The sequence below is a fragment of the Triturus cristatus genome, chromosome 12 (assembly GCF_964204655.1).
Source record: "Triturus cristatus chromosome 12, aTriCri1.1, whole genome shotgun sequence".
In the NCBI taxonomy this organism is placed as follows: domain Eukaryota; kingdom Metazoa; phylum Chordata; class Amphibia; order Caudata; family Salamandridae; genus Triturus; species Triturus cristatus.
In genome coordinates this window covers 279,182,267-279,205,165 of record NC_140595.1, presented here as the reverse complement: position 1 = coordinate 279,205,165, position 22,899 = coordinate 279,182,267, and the positions used below count along the sequence as shown (strand labels likewise).

The 22,899-nt window shown below is 46.5% G+C and overlaps 1 long non-coding RNA gene across 2 annotated transcripts in view; it reads right to left on the bottom strand.

Moving 5' to 3' along the window:
• LOC146775854 (uncharacterized) overlaps window positions 1–22,899 on the bottom strand; it is a 1,053,880-nt gene that overhangs the window by 113,051 nt on the left and 917,930 nt on the right. Inside the window, exon 3 of one of the 2 annotated variants that reach the window (XR_014972230.1) lies at window positions 9,430–9,614. The exons of the other annotated variant lie outside the window; for it this stretch is intronic. This is a non-coding gene — a long non-coding RNA (uncharacterized LOC146775854). The remainder of the gene's footprint in view (window positions 1–9,429; window positions 9,615–22,899) is intronic. 2 annotated transcript variants of the gene reach the window in all.

Below are 22,899 nucleotides of genomic sequence, written 5' to 3'. Positions count from 1 at the left end.
TCACTACAGATGAATTAGAGGGGTGTGCTAAGGAGGTGACCTGGCATTACAACTCCAATTGCTAAACCGAGCCCCAGCAACAAGCACCTGATGTGCATCCTGCTCAACACCCGCTCCGTTCACAGGCATGCCGTCGAACTCTGGAACCTCCTCGACTCGACAGCACCAGACATCGCCTTCCTGACGGAAACCTGGAGGAACGCCTCCTCAGCGCCCGCCGTCGCCATCGCCGTCCCAGAAGGCTACAAAATCACCAGGAAGGACCGCGTCAACCAGACAGGAGGAGGCATCGCCATCATCCACAAGAACACCATCCGCATCACGACCAACTCCGATGACACCTTCACCTCCGCCGAACACCTCCACTTCCAGATACACACCGACCCCAAGACCACGCTCAGAGGCACCGTCGTCTACAGACCACCGGGACCACGCACACAGTTCAGCGAAAACATCACAGACTTCGTCAGCCCGCACGCCATCAATTCCACCGACTACATCCTCCTGGGGGACCTCAACTTCCACCTGGAGGACAACAAGGACCGCAACACCACTGCCCTGCTGGACAACCTGGCCAACCTCGGACTCAAGCAACTGGTAACCACCCCCACCCACTACGCCGGCCACACGCTTGACCCAGTCTTCTCATCCAGCAAATACGTCACCTTCAGCCACTCCACCAATCTCCAGTGGACTGACCACAGCTGCGTCCACTTCAGCTTCAGTAAAACGACGACCCACCACCACCCTCAACAAGCCCCCCGCAGGAGCTGGAACAAGATCACCGGCGACCAGCTCACCACCTTCCTCAGCCAGAACCCCCCCACCAGCTCAACAGACCCCAACGAAGCCACCAACAACCTCACACAGTGGATCACCAACTGCGCAGACGCCCTCGCACCACTGAAGAAGAACCCCCCCAGCAGACGCGGCAGCAAGAAAGCCTCCTGGTTCACCGACGAGCTCATCACCTCCAAGAAGAACTGCCGATCCCTGGAGAACACCTGGCGCACCAACCAGACCACAGACAACATGACGGCCCTCAAACACGCCACCCGCAAACACCACCAACTGATCCGCGCCACAAAGAAGACAGCCTTCAAGGAACGACTGGACAACAACACCCACAACAGCAAGGAACTCTTCAGCATCGTCAAAGAGCTCTCCAACCCCGACGCCGGAAACAATGACATCACTCCCTCGCAAGACCTCTGCGACTCCCTCGCAGCCTTCTTCCACGACAAGATCGCCAACATTCACAACAGCTTCGGCCCACCAACCACGAATCCCACCACCGAACCTATGCCCCCCACCGCCACCCTCCGCACCTGGACCCCAGTCAGCACCGATGACACAACACGCACAATGAACACCATCCACTCCGGATCCCCTAAGGACCCCTGCCCACACCACATCTTCAACACGGCCGACCACATCATCACACCCCACCTTCGCGACATCATCAACGCCTCCTTCAACACCGCCACCTTCCCGGAGTGCTGGAAACATGCCGAGATCAGTGCCCTGCTGAAGAAACCAACTGCAGACCCCTCCGACCTCAAGAACTACCGCCCCATCTCGCTCCTCCCGTTTCCTGCCAAAGTCATCGAGAAGACCGTCAACAGACAGCTAGCCGCCTTCCTCGAGACCAACGGATCCCTCGACCACTCGCAATCCGGCTTCCGAGCCAACCACAGCACGGAGACCGCCCTCATCGCAGCCACAGACGACATCAGATCCCTAATGGACAACGGGGAAACTGCGGCCCTCATCCTCCTGGACCTCTGCGCAGCGTTTGACACTGTCTGCCACCGCACCCTGGTACAGCGCCTGAACAACACCGGCATCCAGGAGAAGGCCCTGGAGTGGATCACCTCATTCCTCGCCGGAAGAACCCAGAGAGTCCGCCTCCCCCCGTTCCGGTCAGCGGCCACCGAAGTCATCTGCGGAGTTCCACAAGGGTCATCGCTCAGCCCCACCCTCTTCAACATCTACATGAGCCCCCTCGCAACCATCGCACGTCAACACAACCTCAAGATCATCACCTACGCCGACGACACCCAGCTGATCCTCTCCCTCACCAGCGACCCGGACGCCGCCAGAGCCAGCCTACACGAAGGGATGAAAGACGTCGCCAAATGGATGAAGAACAGCCGCCTGAAACTGAACTCAGACAAGACGGAGGTCCTCATCCTGGGATCATCACCCTCCGCCTGGGACGACTCCTGGTGGCCCCCCGCCCTGGGAGCCACCCCCAAGCCTGGAACTGGACCACGCCTGGAACTGGACCACGCACGCAACCCAGGCTTCATCCTGGACTCCTCCCTCTCGATGACCAGACAAGTCAACGCCGTCTCGTCTTCATGCTTCAACACCCTGCGCATGCTTCGAAAGATCTTCCGGTGGATCCCCACCGAGACCAGGAAGACGGTCACCCAGGCCCTCGTCACCAGTTGGCTGGACTACGGGAACGCCCTCTACGCCGGCACCGCCGCCAAACTCCAGAAGAAACTCCAACGGATCCAGAACACCTCAGCACGACTCATCCTGGACATCCGCCGACACAGCCACATCTCCGGACACCTGAGAGACCTGCACTGGCTCCCCGTCAACAAAAGAATCACGTTCCGACTCCTCACCCACGCACACAAGGCCCTCCACGACCTGGGCCCCAAATTCCTCAACAGCCGCCTGACCTTCCACAAGCCCACCCGCCAGCTCCGCTCCGCCAGCCTCGCTCTCGCCACCGTCCCCCGCATCCGCAGAGCCACCGCCGGAGGGAGATCCTTCTCCTACCTGGCATCCAAGACATGGAACTCCCTCCCCATCCACCTCCGGACAACGCAAGCCCATCTCGCCTTCAGGAAGCAACTCAAGACCTGGCTGTTCGAGCAGTAGCGTTCCCCCCCCCCCCCCCAGCGCCTTGAGACCCTCCGGGTGAGCAGTGCGCTATACAAATGCCTATGATTGATTGATTGAATTTTCTCAGGGCAAGATAAGGTGAAGAGGGAGGCTTGACAGGGTCAAAGAAAGGATTTCAGTTTTATCATCGTTTAGGCAGAGACAGTTCTTCTGCATCCAACAGGGAACCCATGCAAGGCAGAGGGACTTGTGATATAGGTTTCAGGGTACATCCTCAAGCTTGAATAGGAAATGTTTGCCATCTGCATACATGACGTAGCCTATCTTCTATGCTCCTAAGATGACACTGATGGGGCGGGTGCGCTTTGATGGTTTTGGTGACAAGGCAGAGCCCTGTGAAATGCCACAGTTGAGGTTTGCTGTTCTGGAGAGGAATGGATATGGAGCTCAGACATCTGCTGAGTGCTGATTGTACCAAAATATACGATTCTCTTGCACAGTATATAAAGGAGTCATTCTGAAAAAGTGACACTGAAGTTGTAACACTTTTTGGAGTAAGTTAAGAGCGCAAAAGTTAATATCATTATTTAAATTATTGTTCAGCTACATGTTGTTTTCTATAATTATGCTTTTCTCTATCAATGGAATAACCTGCACAAAAATATTTGAGTAACCGACTTGGGAAACACACAACACATGAAAAATAACCATTACACTATATTAGGATGGGTTAATCTGATCAAGTACGCAAAAAGGGGTGGAAGGAAAGGTTGTAAATAGTCTAAACCAATGGCAATGACTCTGTGTACCATTCCAACTCATTGTTTTTCTCCCCTGTCCCATGCTAGACAGAGACTCACCTTATGCAGTCAATACTGACTCAGCTCCTCGTGGGAACAGTCTATCCCGAACTGCCAGGTCAGGCCCCTCTCCAGAAGGGAACAGGCTGGTTTAGGCCTCGTTAGGCCTCTTAGGTCAGATATAGTCTGGATTTTATGGCACATCGTGCACGGGACCCATGTCTGGGCATACCCGTGGTCACTTAAGGTATTAAATCAAACATATAAAAGGAGATGGGAGGAATGCTTGCAAATAGTCTAAACCACTGGCAAACACACCAGGGTGGGAACCTTGTGGGCAGCCACAAAGATGTCATTTTGTTGATATTTATAAAAGCTCCAAATGTCTTTTCACATCTAGTGTTAGCATTCAACTTTAATGGCATAACATTCTAGAGTAAGTGTTCAAATTGAGTTTGAAAATTCTCCAAAGACCCCCATTTTAAGGTGGTTTACTGTAAGAGTGTTCTCTGCTTTGGTTGTAAAGGAAGCAATAATTTAGTTTTTCTGGTGCCTTAACCATAACTCAGCCTCTAAATTAGCAGGTTTAGGGCTGGCTGAAAGTCTGCCAGTTTAGGGTGGTAGACGCAGAAACAGTGATAATCCTAGACATCCAGTGTTATGAAATATATTGTTATGAATCTCAAAAAATGTAACTTTAAGAAATTGTACTGCAATCTTTTGACTTGTAATGTTACTGATTTATTTTGGGATTAGGTACCAAGAGGGACACGCTATGGAAAGTGGATTCACTAGAAAGAAATTATATACTTAGATAACCACCTAAAAACACTTGTGGCACTATAACATAAATGACAGCGCGCTGTAACACTAGTACTGTAAGACTTGAGGGATGAAAAACTATGCAAACCTTTAAATGAACACACCAACTGAAAACATATTATGGACAAATCCTCTGACTGGATGTATGGAAAGACAAGGGGCAATTTTGATCACAGATTATTGGTGTTCTATCCAATTATTGTGACAATTCTGGCTGTTGAATTCAGAAAGGCCTGCTGTAAATTATACTTATTTACAACTACTCCTCATAACTCTGAGCCCAATGATTTTGTTAGTCTATTGTTCCCCTTCTCTGTCCATGACTAAAGCATTTCTTGCCCCTACAGTTTGTACTGGAAAGTGACAGAATGCCTGGAGAGTCCTGAGCGATCTCGTACAAACAGTACAGGAGCAATTTATTGAAAAAAATTATACATATTCTCAAAGAGTTATTAATATACTCGAAGGCAAAACATTTGTCACCTGTAGGTGACAGGTCAGTTGCCTGTTGTCAGTATTCTGGGCAAACACAAGCGGTGTTGGATGTTCAGGGGCTTGACACAATAAAGGACAGGTCAGTGGGAACTTATGAGATCGGGGACACTAGACCAATAACTGCATGTATTTCTATACTCACTTCCTGATGTTACGGTCACATCCGGGTCAAGAATGGCAGATCCTTATTCAGACCCCCCCCCCCCCCCCCCCCAGTAAATTGCAGCATAGATAAGGAAATTTTGCAGCACAAGAATGGAAATTTTGCGGCGCCTTATTGCATTTTATGCTGCATTTTTGTGGCAGCTTATTTTCGTGACATTTAATAGTTATGCCCTTGCAGAAAGGGAATCTGCAGGGAAAAAACTGTGATGTATGCTCTCCTAATCACAACAGTATGCTGCCTGTGACCCATACTCTAATTCCATCCTCCAAGACTTAAAGACAAATCAGTATCGGGCAGTACCTGCCCTTTTAAAGCACTGAATCCCTTCTAGTTGCTAAATTGCGCACCGTGAAACAAAAAACAACCATTGGCATAGCCAATAGGTCTCGCTTTTGGGACCTTATAAGTATTTAGTTATGCAGCACAATATCCTTGGTGCAATAACATCAACTGTTGCATGGTTAAAAACTTAGAAGGTCCCAAAGGCGAGACCTATTGACTATGCCAATGCTTGTTATCCTTGTAATCGAATAACAAGTTTACAAGTCTCCAAATTCAAAAATTAAAACCTGGACTGGAGAAACACGTCACGCATGGACCTGGGAAACCTGGCAGGGCTGCTAAAGCTATCTGTGGCCAGACCAGGAAGTCCCTGAAACAATTTTGGAGGGCTGCAGAAGACAGCAAGATTTCAGTCAAACGGCATCTGAGTCTGTGAATCCAATAGCGCAAATGTGTAAAGGGTTTTAGTAACCGAGATTGTCATGGTGGCATACGCACTTTGTAAAATCCTGAAACCTAAGCTATCCTCAACGTCAGCACAATAATAGATGATTGTTGAAATGGGTTCTCCGTGAGTATTCTAATTAGGTCCTCAAACACGCACAACAGAATTGTCTAATATGAGAAATACAGTGTATTCGCTGAGCGGTGTAGAAATGACAAATGTCTTACTGCCCTCTTGTGGTAGGAAGCGGAATGGATTGGTATTTACTGCCCCTGTAAAATAAACATATCTAATTCATGAAAACTAAAAGTCGTTTTATTTCTCAAATGGCATTTATTAATTACAAGCAATTCAAATGGGTGTCTGCGACCTCACATTCAATCAGAAGTCACCACACGATGGCAGCTTAGCAGGAGGAACGAGGAACGATGACCTGACAACTCAAATGTGTGTGTTTAGTAATCTTCTAAGGGATTGAAACAAGTTGCCAATACGCATTCTGAATTACATTAAATGTAATATTTGCTTCGACATACAATACACATAAGGGTTACAGGGCAACAGACAATTCTTCACTAATTATATTTGTGGTAATAACCTGATTATTTAGCGGCATTCTCAGTTGTTTGACAAAAAGATCAGAGGGGGCTGCAATGTCAAGCTAGCGGTTTTATTCTGCTCATTCATGAAAATGTAAGCGCAACCGCGAGAACTTAACTTCACTGTCTTGAATAGTTTTGGACAACGCCAGAACAGAAGGTCGCCATTCGGTCAGCCATTAACCAGATACTTCGCGGATGTTTGACATCACCATACCGCGGAAGTCGACAACTGTGCTTTAGGTTGAATCAACCCTGTGCTAAAAAATTGTCATGATTGCTCCTTTTAGGGCTTCTATTGTATCCTACACTGGCAAAACAAGAAACGCAAGTGTTGCGCGCGCGCGCGAAAAGTGAAAGTAGGCTGCGTGTGCGAAAGTCAGAGGCAGAAAAATGTATGTCTATAAAATAATAAGATAGAAAAAAACAAGAAACGCGAGTGGTGCGCGTGCGTGCGAAAAGTGAAAGTAGGCTGCGCGCGCGAAAGTGAAAGTGATCGCGGTTGTACATATTGCAAAGCTGCCGGCTGCGCGCGTGCACGCAAGCTTGTCGCCAGCCAGCAGCACTTTGAAAACTCACTTACTAAATGTCTCTCTGAGCAGCGCATGCGCGCTGACTCAGTGAGACCTAAAAAGGGGGTCCAGCCCAGGTTCCTGCTTAACCAAATTGTGTGATCTTAAATACATAGTTTCTTTCACTGAGCCTCCTTTTCGATCATTTTATATATAGACATGGGAACCCAATTGGATAGGTCAGGGACCTTGGGTACCAGTATTTTATATGAACAGTGGTCCCTCGCAGGAAGGCTATGGTTGGAAAATTAATATAGAAATACAATGAGATCTATATTGTGTTGTCCAACTAGACAAAGATATTTAATATTTTTAGATATTCACAAAGAAAACAAAACAATGAAGTGGAAACACAAACCCTGCGACAATTAAAACAAGAAAAGAAAGTCAGGCATTTCTTAGCTCTTGAAAGAATTCAAAAGATTATCAAGCACAAATGAGGGCAAACACCATAGCACAATTCAATGATACCTATGAAAGTGTCAGGGTGTTAAGGAATCAACGACGTTTCGATCCCATACACAAGAGTACAAGTACTGGGATCATCATCAGGACTTAGACATATATGCCTGTGATTAATACCTATTAAAGTGAGGAGAAAGAGGGGTTGAGGAGTGGGAAGAGAAAAGGGGAAAAGGGGTTGAAATTGCAGAATTGGAGTTTAAAATTAGTCATGCAAAATAGGAGACCAGGGACATTCATGCGAACATAGTGACGCTTCCTGGTATATATCTTTGTCGGTAGCAGCGTGCTTGATACCTCGGCAGCGGAACCACTATGACCGATGTCGGAGACCGCGAGTGTCCGAGTGAAGTGGCAGCGGGAGTCATGTTTTGAGAGACAATGTCAGGTGTCATGTGACACGCCGTGCCGGTCACATGGGGGTGGTGATAGTACACAGAGAAGGGGTGAATGGAAGAAGATGAGCAAAATAATCGGCCATATTGGCAATGGAAGAAAGTAGACCGCCAAAGCATATTCAGAAAGGACTCATCACAATGTGACAATGCAAATGTGATTAGACTGGCTATGGCAGTTCCCAAAAGATTTTCCTGAAAGATGTTTTACATTGCATCCTTTGACCAATAGTTAGCGTAATAAATGTGACATTGTGAAATCAGGAATTGTCATCATATGAGGGCAAATTATAAAAAGCCTCCTTGGAGCAATCATATCGCTAATACAATTTTTACACATCTAGGGCAAAATGTGCCGCGATGTAATGTGAGGACGAGAGACAAGGTCAGTAGTTAGAAGGGGCGATCATCTTTAAAATAGGAAAATTGTAAGCATGATTAGACTGGCTGTGATGGTTCCTAACAAATACATAGCATACTTTGAGCAATAATCAGTATAATACATGTATCAGAGTCAGTTTATAAAATTTCAGCAACCGAAGACGAATCATAAACCGCATCTTTAGAGCAATGATATATCTAATACATATGCCTGAATCATTGATTAAACATCAGGAATTACATAAAATCCATATCCAAGTGTGAAACGTTCCGCAATGTACTGTGAGGATGGAAGACAAGGCCAGTAGAGACCTAGTCTCCCATCCTCGCAATACATTGTGGAACATTTCACACTTGGATATGGATTTTATGTAATTCCTGATGTTTAATCAATGCGGCGTAGGATATACGCGAAACACGCGCCGCTCTGGGAACTAGGAGATGCCGGCCCGCACTCAGGAGGCACAAGCCAGACTTTACTGTAACTGAAGTTTCACAGAAGTTGCCATTGATAGGGAGAAGCTCGTTATGCTTATAATAACGACAACATTTTGTATAGGACATAGAGACAAACTGTGTTAAGAACAAAGATTTTGTATTTACAGCCCTGAGGAAGTCATAGGGTGACTCACCCAAAGGTGAAACACGTGTTGGCTGGTGCAAGTGATGATAATCAATTAAAAGACAAGATTGGATGAATCTGAAGACTGCTGGAGTACTTTCTTTTGGACTATAAATATGCATGTGCTCAGTGTTTTGTTTCAATTTATGGTCATTTGGTGATACGGGCTGACATCCCTACTCTTTGGAACACTTCATTGATTGTTCACATATCAACAATTATGGATACTTAGTTCCAGTGCACCTAACTTCCCTTATTTACCCATATCAGTTTGATCGAATGAAGTTCGTTAGGTATCTTGTTTTGCTAGATGAGTTTGGGCTTCTTGCTGGACTTGCAGAGATTGTTCCTGCATAAAATGAAGAGGTTTGGGGAAACAACTTTGGAACGGGACCTGATAAAGGTCTATACAATACCATTGAACTGTTTGTATCGCCCAGGGATCTGGCGTGAGAGACAACCAAGCATTTAGACAAAGAATCAACCTGCCGCCTATGAGAGGAAAGCCAGAATTGGAAATTCTTACCTTAGTACTGATCTCCCTTGTTTCTGTATCCCCTGTTTCGGAAACCTTGTGAACGTTGGGTATAGAAGTGGGTTTTGTACTCCTGGTAACAGTCCTACTGGGACACTTGGTTGTAGGAGCTTCTTTTGATGGACTGTCCCCATGTGGAGTAACAGCCGGCAAACGGACTCCTGCTTTTGCCGGCCCTGCCAAAAACAAGGTAAGAAAAAATATTTTTCATAGAAAAGTGGGCCACATCAATTGTCACTAATGTGGAGACATATTTGCTCATCTCCTTAATGAAAGAATGCCTGAACAAGAGACCATCTACTTGCTGCCCCTCTTCCTTGGTGGAAATGGTACTAAGCTTGGGGTCTATTTTCAATAAGAGGCTTTTGTGTCTTTCCCGTGAGATGTGTGTATTAGCGAACCCCAAAATACATATGGCTCTCTGAGCCCAACTAGACACAGTATCTGGGTTAACTTGTGTACCCTCCATCTTTGCCTCTTCGATCAAATCAAGGATTCTGGTCAAAGGCCCAACAAGATCCAAAATCCTGTACTGACAATTGGACAAACCTCTGTCCACTCCTTTTTTTGGAACTTTGCTGAACTTAGTAAAAAAACAACATCATGCTGTGATCAATAATCAGGGTAGCAGTAACATTGTTAGGAAGGGCGGGACGGGGACATTCAGACTTGAATTTATTATGAGAGGATTTATCTAGGGTGTGTTTCAGATAAAAGGAAACAAAATTGGAAACATGTTCCAACGGGAAGCACTCAGTAGAATTAGGATGGTGAATTAAGGAGGGATTGAACATAGGTTCCCCCTAATGACCCACTACATCATCAGACACTGGTTGAGAAACAGCACCGTCAAGTGGAGACATTTAGCGCCTTTTCTGCGGAGGCCCATTTGCAAAAGAATTGGAATCCTTATAAGAATTTATGTCACCCAGGACATCATCATTATCATCATCATCAGTGTCCTGTGACTGGGTAATATTGAGGGGAGTCGAAGGAAGCCCCGAAACAGACACCTTCCGGGTCGTCGGACCAGTTTTACTAGAAACACCTTTATGAAGCACATATTGTGGTGCCGCATTTTTCTTTCCCTTCTTAGAGTGAAGCTGAGGAGTGTAGTTAAGCATTTTAGAGATGGAAGCTTTTAAGCTCTTAGAGACATCTAACATGTAAACGGAAGCTGCCTGATGCACAGAATCCTTAATAAATCATTTTAAATGTTCCTTCATAACCTGGGCTTCATCCTCCTCAGGCATGGTAACAATCAAAATTAGGGATCATAACCACTCAAAATAGCCTATCCCAGGTAAATCAAAATTGGAGAAAATGGTGAATAAGGAGTTAAAATCTGTATTTCAGAGCCTAAAAGGGAAAGGAGCCTTTAAGGGGACGGGCCGAGGGGAAAACAGGGTGTGGGAGGGCAGAATTAACACAAGGAAGGAGATGGAACAGCCACAAACTAGCGTGACTCAATGTGCTGAAACTGCAGGATACCACTTGTGAGCAGGACTCCGGAAGGAGAGCAGGGTGCTTGACAAACAGCACTGGGTTCACAGCAGAGTGGGAGGCTAAGTGCAATGAGGCAGCCCGCACCACATGCTCTGAGTGAGGGAAAACCAGTGCTTTAAATGGGCCGGTACTGTCCGGTACGGAGTACCAGCACTTTTTTATTTTGAGGAGGAGAGCACCGGCACTTCTCAAGAGAAATGCAATACCTTTAATATTAGAGTACCGGCACTTCTCAGAAACAAGCAGGTACTCTGCTACAGAGTACCTGCACTTTTATTTTTCCATTTCAAGCACTGGGGAAAACTATGTTAGAAAGACGTTGTAAACCAACTACCAAAATGAAATAGGCGCATGTACACCAGCAGGAAAGAGAACCTGCCCGTAAGTAGCGCAAGTGCTAAACAACACAATGTAAACATTAACAAATGAGTCATAAGCCTTGACTGCGAGCAGGAAGAAAAATGATTTGTTGGTCTCAGTCAAGATAATTATGGTACAGTTCAACATCCTATTGGTGGTTCTATTGTGATGTAATGTTGTAATTATTTCCCAGGCTTTTCTGGGTGATGTCGTTTTTAGGATTCACCTAGGCAGCACTTGCGCTGTCTCTTCAAGACATGCTGTATTCAGTATATGGAATTAAACTCCAACCATTTTCCATCCCTCTTTGCACTTGGGTCCTGTTACTCTCCTTTGTAAATGGTGGCTTTTCATTGGTCAATAGGCTCAGTAGTCCCTCCTTAGTACCTCTTTTTCTCCTGTCCTAACCTCCCATAAGGACTGCCCCTGTTACATGTGTTGTTACTCAGTATGTTTTATTTATAGTCATGAGCACTATTTTCTTAGTAACTTTTTCCTAGCTGCTGTTGCAGGCACAACACGCTCTTTCACAAAGCAGAGTCCATGTATTTTCCTGCCTTAGCCAGGCGCATAATCATTATCTTTTAAACACGCTCCCTCCCCTCCCTGCTCCACAGTGTGTACATGGTATCTCTGTATGTTTTTTTAAACAGTGCTGCATGCCGTGCAATTTATTTTTAATAATGGCGGCTGTGCACATTTCTTTTTCTTCTTTTCTTCTGCATGGCTGCCCAACTAAATTTTTTCATATGAAATGCTTTTTTAAGCATAGGAGGGCAACAATGTAATCTTAATCACCAAGTCTCATGTCTTTACTTTAAAGTAAATCATCAAATGTTGTCCGTTATCTTAAGATTCTTTATTGAATTAAAAAACATCCCTTTATTTTGTACTGACCCAGCCAACGCGTTTTATCCCTTATAGGGACTTCATCAGGGCCTAAAAAGATTTTGTACATATACAACAATCAGTGCATTGTATTAACTAAAATCGATTTTACAGTTTTTATATTATACATTTTTATGTTATTTAAAAAAAATATATATTTTGATATAAAAACTATTAATATTCCGAAAATGTGTAAACCTGAACTACATTTCCATGTCAATTTATTTGAGATTACCCCATGTGTACGACGTCCTGTTCCTTTCGTCCCCTCCCCTTTGTTGCTTTGAGTGATTATAGCTACTCTGTTTGACTATTCCTTTTCATTTGGCCATAATTCTTCTATAATACAAACACATCTAATTGAGAAAATATATTTTTTTGAGAAAAATTTGCATGCAGGAGGATCAAATCCTTACTTTCAATTATCTTAGGTTTCATTTCCTAAATAGCCATTACTTCAATCCCGGTCAGTCTCCTTTCTTGATCTCCCTGTCAAACAAAATGTATATCTTAATTTTAGTTTTCGTTTCCAGTCATCTTTTTGCTGTTGTGTTTAACTTCAAACCCGTGCAGTCTGCTCACATGTACACACTAATGCGCGTTAATTTTTTCTTAACTTGCAGTTAGCCCTAAGGCTTTCCTGCGAAAGTCCCTCTACATTCAATTGCAAAATCATACTCAATCTTCATTGATCTTATAACCCTCTCATACATATGGTCACTACAGCAGCATCACCCATTCATGTGGATCTCGTTTCATATGGTGTTCCCACTCCCTTTCTTTTCCCGTTCTTGTTGCATCTGTTGTACACACACCCTTTTATTCCTCAAATCCCCAAGACACATTGCATTGTCCAAAACATCAAGTTCCAACCTCTCCACTATTTGCTTCCTACACACTATTTTGCTACCATTAGGTGTTCTAATATCACATCACAAAGTGATATTCCGGCAACCTTAATCTCACTCTTTGTTTTAGTATGACAACCCTCATTTATAAATGCTTCAGGGTCTAGCTTTGCTCCCCTCCTTCTATTACCGTCTAAATTGACGTACCGCGGGGTCCCGTATTGACATCCAATCGCTTGAAAAACCGGCGTCTCAGATTCCTTAAATAAGCCTCCAATTAGGTTAACATATTACAGCTGTGGTCGTGGCCTTAAAACCTCCTGGATTCCACTGTAACGTGGGTGCCATCTTGGCCCGGCTTTCCGACTATTGCACTTACCAGATCTAATTGTATTTGACTGTTTCAATTTACACCGGCAGTTAGTAAATGTTGTTAAGTCTACTGGGGCGTATTACCATCAACTCTTTGAGGTTTATATCTTACTCACACCACGGAGCCAAGAGTCTTATCCTCCAAGACAGCCCTTTAGTCCATGAGTCAATTAATTCCCAATTTTGTCTGAGTATGCAGCAGGCAACTTAATCCTTTGCGCTACTTCAGCATGAGTAGAAACAGCCACTAGATAAAACTCTTATCTCTCTCTCGCAGGAACATTAATTACCAAAGTTCCCTTTACATTTTTGTTGTTGCCTGAAAACCTCTGGTCACACAAGGACATGTTCTTTGCAGCAGGCATTTTACTCCTCTGCGCTATTTGAGCATGAGTGGAAACAGCCACTAGATAAAACTCTGATCTCTCTCAGCAGGAATATTAATTGCCAAGTTACCTTTACATTTTTGTTGTTGCCTGAAAACCTCTGGACACACAAGGGCATGTTCTTAGCAGCAGGTATCTTAATCCTCTGCACTACTTTAACATGAGTGGAAACAGCCACTAGATAAAACTCTGATCTCTCTCGCAGGAACATTAATTACTAAAGTTATCTTTACATTTTTGTTGTTGCCTGACAACCTCTAGAAATTAAGGACATGTTCTTTGCTGCAGGCATCATAATCCTCTGTGCTTTTTTAGCATGATTGGAAACAGCCACCTGATAAAACTCCGATTTCTCTCCTACAGGAATATTAATTGCCAAAGTTACCTTTTCATGTTTGTTGTTGCCTGAAAACCTTTGGACACAAAAGGCCATGTTCTTTGCAGCAGGCATCTTACTCCGCGCTCCTTTTTGCGACTCCATCACCGACATCATCACACTGCATGCCATCACCTCCACCGATTTCACGCTGCTAGGAGACCTTAACTTCCACCTCGACAACCGCCAGGACCCAACTCCGCCTCTCTCCTGGACAACCTTCACACCATAGGACTCAAGCAGATCGTACCAGAACCAACACACTCAGCTGGGCACATCCTCGATCCCGTTTTCACAGCAGGGAACTCCATCACCTTCAGCCACACCTCCGAACTCCCATTGACGGACCACCGCGTTGTTCACTTCACCTTCAGATCCAACACCCTCCGCAGACGCCCGCTTCAGCTCCAGCGCAGGAATTGGAACAAGATCTCTGACGCCCAGCTCACTGCCGCCCTCAGCAGCTCCGCTCCCACTACCACAGACAATGACCCCACCACCGCCGCCCACACGCTACACAACTGGATCACCGACTGAGCCAACACCATCGCCCCCCCTCAAGAAAGCATCCAGGCCCCACGCCAAGTAAGCCAGCTGATTGATTGATTGATTGACTCCTCTGAGTGACTTTAGCAAAAGTGAAATAGCCACTAGATAAAACTCTGCTCTCTCTCCTACAGGAACATTAATTGCCTAAATTACATTTCCATTTTTGTTGTTGCCTGACAACCTCTGTACACACAAGATTATGTTCTTTGCAGCAGGCATCTTAATCCTCTGCGTTACTTTGGCCTGAGTAGAAACAACCACTAGATAAAACTCCGATCTATCTCCAGCAGGAACATTAATTGCCAAAGTTACCTTTACATTCTTGTTGTTGCATGAAAACCTCTGGACACACAAGGACATGTTCTTAGCAGCAGGCATCTTAATCCTCTGCACTACTTTAGCATGAGTGGAAACAGCCACTAGATAAAACTCTGATCTCTCTCTGCAGGAACATTAATCACCAAAGTTACCTTTACATTTTTATTGTTGCCTGAAAACCTCTGGCCACACAAGGAACTCTGCACTGTGTGCTTTTTAAATCCCTGTTATTTCTCACCATGCCCCCATCCCTCCCCCCCAAGGTCAGCACCAGGTGCGGCCACACCGGGTAAACTGCCCTGGAGCCCGCCCTGTATGCAGAGAGAGGAGGCTACCGGGTCCTCTGGGCAACTTGACGGCTGCGTGCACCAAGCTGGTAAAAAGGATTACAGAGTAACAACAGAAATCCTTTTACCTTCAATGTCTTGTTTGTTGGCCTGCGATCCTGTGGAGTGAACTGTTAAATTGTTTTTGTGCCCTTACTTTTTCTACCCAAAGAGCATTCAAAAATGTGGCTAGCTAAAACTTCTATTACGCGAATGGTCCACCACCTTCACAGAACATGATTTCATCAATTTAGTGGGTTTGGCTACTGGTTAGTGCATATATGTGGCCACACACATCCCTGCAAACATTGGCAAGCATCACACATACACAGACATCCTTACCCTTAAATCCATTCTGCATAAATCCACTACACACAACAGATTTTAACATCTTATCAGAACATGCCACACAAATCAAGTACACACACTTATGCACCACATCATTGCACTCCAAACCACACAATTACAAACCAATAACATAAACTACACATAATTACACTCTACTCTAAACCATATAATTACACTCACCACAACACAATTCAACTTCATATAATTTCAGTACACATAATTACACTCCAACCTACATTTCATGCAACATATTTACACTACACATATATCCACTCATTTCCAAAACACATAATTACACTCTACAAAATCATCAACTTTGCAACATACCACATAATTCTACACCATAAAATACTACCCCATACCATGCCACATAGTACCACTACAAACTATGCCACAAAAGTCCACAGAACACTATTCAATGCCACGCAGTTCTCCACCGCACAACATAATAGCACTGCACATAATACCACTCAGCTCCATATAATCACACTTACACTCTACTCAATACAATATAAATACATCCCACATAAATGCACTCTATGACACATATCAGCAATCCAAATAAATGCACTCCACACAATAACACATCATTTCAATAAGCATAATCTCACTCAACGCCACACAATTCAACTCCACATATTTACAAAACACACCGCATAATTCCACACAAAACCACATATTTCAAATACTCTACACAATTCCACAACAGACCACATACCTCCAAAAGACACCACAAATTTACACATCATACCACAACTAATAATTCCAATACCACCCACATAACTCCACACCAAACCATAAACATCAACTACACTCCAAACCAAAACACATAGGTAAAAGATATTGTCATTTACAAAGCCAATAGCTCTAACTCTCGCAAATGCGAGACCTATTGCATTGTACATACATTTTTTCACTGCTAATAATAATCTAGCAAGAAAAGAATGCACATTATGAGCCTCCGGTCTTGTAATAAAATTGTGTCAGCTTGCTTATCAAAAATTTAGTTTTCTGTTTATTATTTGTTGTTTGGCTGCTGTGGTTGCAGTAAATAAATGCATTAAGCATAATCAGGGCATTGGGTCCTGACATAAAACTACCTGATAAAACTTGAGATCCTCTCTGCACAGCTAAGCAGGCCGCCACGTTGGTGTAGCCCTCACGGCATTCATGTTTACTTTCAGGAAAAAAAACTAAATGCAAGGCGGATATTTCTGAAAATCAAAAGACAATGGCCCCAAGCACAGGGCGTTTTCTCCCTGCGCCCGTGGCATTGTTCTGCCTACCGGCACTGTCCTGCATCAAATTGTGGGCGAGAGGAAATATGGACCGTCAGGATCACTCTAACCGACCTTTCTCCATGTTCAGCTCCTCATTGATTGGAAGTCAAGCAATTAGAAAATCATCATTTACAATATTCAAAAAAGTACATAGAACCAGACTCCCCTCTCAAAAGAAGTTATCGAAGATCGAGTAACTAGCAAACTGCACTATATACATCAGCAAAACCATCACTGAGAAGAGGAAACTCCTGACAGGAAACAAAGGCCTGACACCAAGCAGGCCCGATTCACAGAATAGTGCAAGTGAGCAGCAAGTAGCGCGGCGGGGCCTGAAGACTAAAGGCTGCAGCAGAGCTGTAAAATGAAGGCACGCCACACCAGTTTACTATACTTGGCCGGAAGACCCCGAGCGGTCTCCTGTCGTTTATTTATCCCCTCAGGTCGAGCCCGCCCGAGGGGTGTATGCATGTGTGTGTGTGATACATTGTAGTGGAGAGCCCGGATATCTCTTTACATCCCTCCTTTCTTTTAATGACCGATCATCAGGTTCTTCAGGTTCGTGGGGAGGTGCACACAAAGTCTTTCAGTCTTTGGCTTGGCGCAGGGTTCGGCCGGAGACCATACTTCTGGCTCCGGGAGCAGGAACTGACCACTGCGTCAGATTGCATGTTCGGAGGTGACCCAGTCACCACATCCTGACTGAGCCTGCCAGCCTCGGGGACAGCCTCTTCACTCTCTACTTGCGAGCTCCTCGGTGGAGAGACCATCAGCCTTGGCGAGCCGGGTGGGGTGAGACTTGGGGTATCGTCTGGACTTTCCGACTCTTCTTGGCCAGAGTTCTGATCATAAATCCTCTTGAGGCTGGACACCTTCCTTGTGACAACCTGCGACCCTCGCTGGGCGGTGACCATGATTCCTTGTACCTCCACCACAGTCCACCCTTCTGGCTCATAGGGTGTCCTGAACTTCCAGCCAGGGTGTCTGTCCTTGACCACAATGCAGTCCCCCACCTTCAGCTGTGGCTCTTTTGCCCTGCGAGCTTCACTTGCTTTCTGGTTAGTCGTTGTCCTGCCCACATGGACAGCCACGTTGTCTCATTCTGGGGGCTTCCACATTGGATCTGTCGGGATGCTATCCCGCCGGGGCCTTTTGAAGAGCAAGTGTGAGGGGGCACACTTGGTCGTGCTGTGTGGCGTCTGCCTGTGGCTATCAAGGAATTGGTTGAGTGCAGACTCTGCATCTTCCCCTTGATCCATGGCAATGCGCAGGATCCGGTTGAGTGTTCTCATGTCATACTCCACCTCCCCATTGGCTTGGGGCCACAGAGGGGTGATCTTCCTGTGGTGGATCGCTTTTCTCTCCAAGTACTCTTGGAATTTCCGGCCTTGGAACAGGGGTCCGTTGTCTGAGCGAATTTCATCCGGCAAACCCATGAGTGCAAATTTCTTGTCCAGGACTCTCCTGACATGCATGAATGCCGTTGACGCCACTACTTCCACGATTGGAAACTTTGAGAAGGAGTCGACCATCACCAACATGGTGCGCCCATCCGGGAAGCTTCCAAGTCGAGGCTGACTTTGGCCCATGGGTTTTCACTGGGCTATTAAGTGATTACTGGTGCCGGCGCCGGGTCTCCCCCAGTGATGGTACAAGCGTGACATTGTCTCACCATGTCTTCCACCATGGAGTCCTGTTGTATTCAAATCATTATTCCAAGGGCCACACTTACCATTGGCCCGCAATATTAAGTAGAATAAGGAGTAGTTGGCAACGTGGAAGAATAATTCAATATCCGCCAACGTCATTACTGCCGACGAGGCGGCCTCGGTCAGTTCCTTGTAATATGCAGTGGGGTTTTTTCTAGGATCTGGCAACTGGCTTTTTAGGGACAATACCTCACTCCGCTTCCAGGGGGTATAGACCCATTGTTCCTGGAACCGGGCGGCTATTCCCGGGCGGGTAACAACACCCTGGGCATCCACCACCTCGGTAACTTCCGGATGGAAGATAGGGTGTACTTCCCGCATAGGGAACTGGGAGGATCCGGCGGGAAGGGCGGACTGCAAACGAGTTCTATAAGAAACCAAAGTCTGCACCTTCCCGTACACTTCTTCAGGCGTCAACTGGGATTTGTGAATCTGATCAAGGATATCATACAATATGGCCGGAGCTCTCCCTCCCTGGTGTACCTGTTCCCATACAGAAATAAGACGGTTGGCCATATGATCCAGGGCATGCTGTTGCATCACCGGTTCGTAGTCTCTCATGGTACTCCAAATATCAGCAAGAGTATAAATAGGATGTCGCATCCACTGGGACGCTTGTGTGGCAATAGTTTCCCTTTCTTCCGTTCCCAAAGCAGAACGAGTGAACAACCTCCTACCCTCCACCAGACTGGCCGGATGTATTGGAGTAGTCACAGCTGTTACCGGCGTTGTACTAGCAGAGGAGGAGGGCAGAACAGAAGGGGAAGGCACTGACCCCGGCAACAGCTGAGGGGTCCCGGCTGCAGCTGCCGTCAATAAATTTGGCAGCATGGCTATAACTTCAGACACAGATGTCGGCAACCGGGAGAGGTTCGGCAGGGAGGGAGGGGTAGTAGTGGCCGGGGGAGCCGAAGCCGAGGCCCCCAGGGACATATTCGGGGCCGGGGCCGAGGCCCCCGACACCTCCGGATATATCCTCTGCGGTACATAAGGGGGCGGTGGCCTGGTGTCCAACAAATTCTCTATTTCATCTTCCGCATTCGGGCGGGTCACATAGCTCTTATCAACCTTCAATCTAAACTCGCGATTCATGCAATCCAATCCCTTTTCTACCCTTTCTCGGTCATAGGCCATAGCTTTCTGAGTAACGTTCTGTCCTGCCTTAGCTCTAGCTACTTTCTCTTCCCTTATTCGCCGTTGTTTGGCCTCTTTCTGCCATGCAATTAGAGCATCGAACATGGCCTGTCTACTTCGCCTAGAAAATAATTGTTCCTGTAGGAACGCAATTTTCTTCTCATCAAACGAACCCGTCTTGGGCCATCGTAACTCCTCATTTCCCTTGGTATACTTGTGCCACAGAGTGCAGAACAATAAAGGAGAGATCCCATGTTTGACATACATAAAATGGCTCGGGCTGCCCTCCGGCGGGGCGGGTTGGCTCTCAGCTAATCTGGAGTCACTTGTGCGGCAGCAGCAGCCAAAACAATTCAGTTTACTAAAACAGGACATTTTGGTTAGTTTTCAAACATGTACACATGGAACAACAATCAGCACAACTCGCTCACAACATACAATCAGTATCAGAGAACCAAGCCCGTCGACTCTGGTTCACAGTCCAGACACCAAACTGCACGCGGGATTCCGGCCACCCTCCTGGCTCACCACTAAGACCAGCCCCCCAACGAGGACTTGCCCCGTCGGGAGTATGCCCTGTGGCTACCCAGTCTAGGTCACAGGTCCTTCCACGTGCAATCCGTCTATATTCCTCCGGCGCGCTATTTCTAATCAAATCAATACAATCTGTACGTACTTCGAGTCAAACCACTGTAATGCGAACCCGATCAAGCAAGACACCACCCTCCGGTGCGTGCCTTCAAATCAATGCACCGCTGTCCAGCGCGAGCTTCAAACAAAAGCAATCAGTGTTCAAATCAAAAATGCATCGTTCTCAACGAATGCTCTTAAGTCAATCAAATAGCACACCGTCTCTAACGCGTGCTTCAACAAAAATAATGCACCGTTTACAACGCGTGCGTCAAACCAAATCAATCTATACTCACCGGGTGCACCCAGATACGAATGTTCATTCTCCGCTGCCAACTCCTCCTGTTCAAATCAGCCCGTGTTCCGGGTTAGGCCCGTAGGGCCCCGGTGAAGGGTGACTAGCAGCAGGGGACGAACCGAAAAGCCGCGCAGGGTGGGAGAAATCCTCAGGCTCCTCTCCCGCCAACCGATCAGGACGCCCCCAATCCCACCACCCGAATACGGGGGGGGAGACCCTGTCACGGGGTCCCTTCGTGGTCGCCAACTGTTGTATTCAAATAATTATTCCAAGGGCCACACTTACCATTGGCCCGCAATATTAAGTAGAATAAGGAGCAGTTGGCAACGTGGAAGGTTCAAACGTTTATTAGCCACCATAGATCTCTATATAGAGGAGCCTCGTCGATCCTCATCCATCAGGTGCGCCGAGGAAGACTGCTGGCTCCTTGACAGTAACACACTTTTATACATTATCAGTACAGCATACAAAACCTTATATGTGGAAAAGTACCAGTTAGTCCTGGCGCCCCTAATGAGCTCATGCCTATTTCTAGTTTCGGTTACACATACAAAGGGATACTATCTTTACAGAGAAGGTCGAAAGGGTGACTCCCTTCTCGTCCCAGGTCTAGAGGAATTCGCTTGATACTCCCTTTTAGCAGATATGACCTTGCTTCTCAGCAACTCAGCCTGTCTCCTAATAAATGCATGTAAAAGGGGAAAGCAGATGGTGTGCGAAAGAGGCCACGTGACTCCCAAGCGAAAGGGCCGCAATCCAAGATGGAGGCGGTTCAGTTCTCGGCCCTTTTTATCATGCTAACATAACGGGGATTTCGATCCTTTGAATACACCATAGCTAATCGTACCTTCATTAGATATGCTGCGCTAATCATACCATAATGACTTGAATACTTCAGTCCATAGCCGGGAACCATACCTTGATCCGTAGTCTGGCCTTTGTCTTTACCATCCCTTGGTGTCTGATGTGCGCCAGCTGGAGGATCTGGCATTGCAGTCTCTTTGGTATTACTATGCCATGTCTCCGCAGAATAACTCCTTGTTCTCCTGCACTCAGTTCGTGGCGTACCTGCCAGATCTGTTGCCGAGTGTGGCTGTCTTCGGTCCGGAGTGCCTGAGTCCAATCCAGGAAGTGGGCCCATCCATTGCTCAGCAGGGTGGATTTCACTCTGGTCAACGTCTCGTCTTTGTCCGTCACTTGGCAAATCTCCTCTAGCGTCATGGCAATGGGGCATGCCTACTGCGAGATCATTTTCACAATTGCTTCGGGGTACGCTACATCCGTCGGTGAACTTCGAGGGACCAGGGGCTCAGCGTGTCTGGAGAGGTAGTCCACTGGGTTGTGTGTCCTGGGACGGAAAAAAACTTTGAAGTTGTACGCCTGTACCTGTCCGGCCCATCTCGGAGGTGCCAGTCTTGATGACCCTGCAAAGAGCGGGAGCAGTGGCTTGTGGTCAGTTACCACTTGAAATTCTTGTTCGTACAAGTACAGGTGAAAATGCTGGCATGCCCATTTTATTGCCAGTGCCTCCCTTTCGATTTGGGTGTATCTTGTCTCAGTGTCCGTTAGCGCTCTGCTGGCGTATGCCACTGGCCTCCAGATGTCTTGAGCATGTTCCTGAAGGAGGACCGCACCCAGGCCCACTTGGCTAGCATCGACGACCAGCTCTGTGCAGTGCCCCGGGTGAAAGTAGGCCATCACCGTCTTGTCCATTAGTGCGGCCTTGATGTTGTTGAATGCAGTGTTGGCGGCCACGGTCCATTCCCACTTGTGGTCATTGCGGGTGAGGGTGCGAAGTGGCTCTGACAAGGAGGCCAGATTCGGAATGAATCTGCCACAGTATGTAGCCATGCCAAGAAAACTGTGAACCTCCGTAGGGGTCTTTGGAGTGCTGGCTGCTCGTATGGCCACGGCCTTTTTGGGGTCTACTTGTAGTTCTTCCCTGATGAAGACGTACCCAAAGAAGTCAACAGACTTCTGGTAGAACAAACATTTTGCTTTGTGAAGGGTTAGACCACAGTCTTCGAGTCGCCGGAGGGTGGCCTGGAGGTGAGTGTGGAGTTCTTCCAGGGTGTTCGAGAACAGCAGGATGTCGTCGTTCAGGTTGATGACACACTGCAGACCCGACAGTGC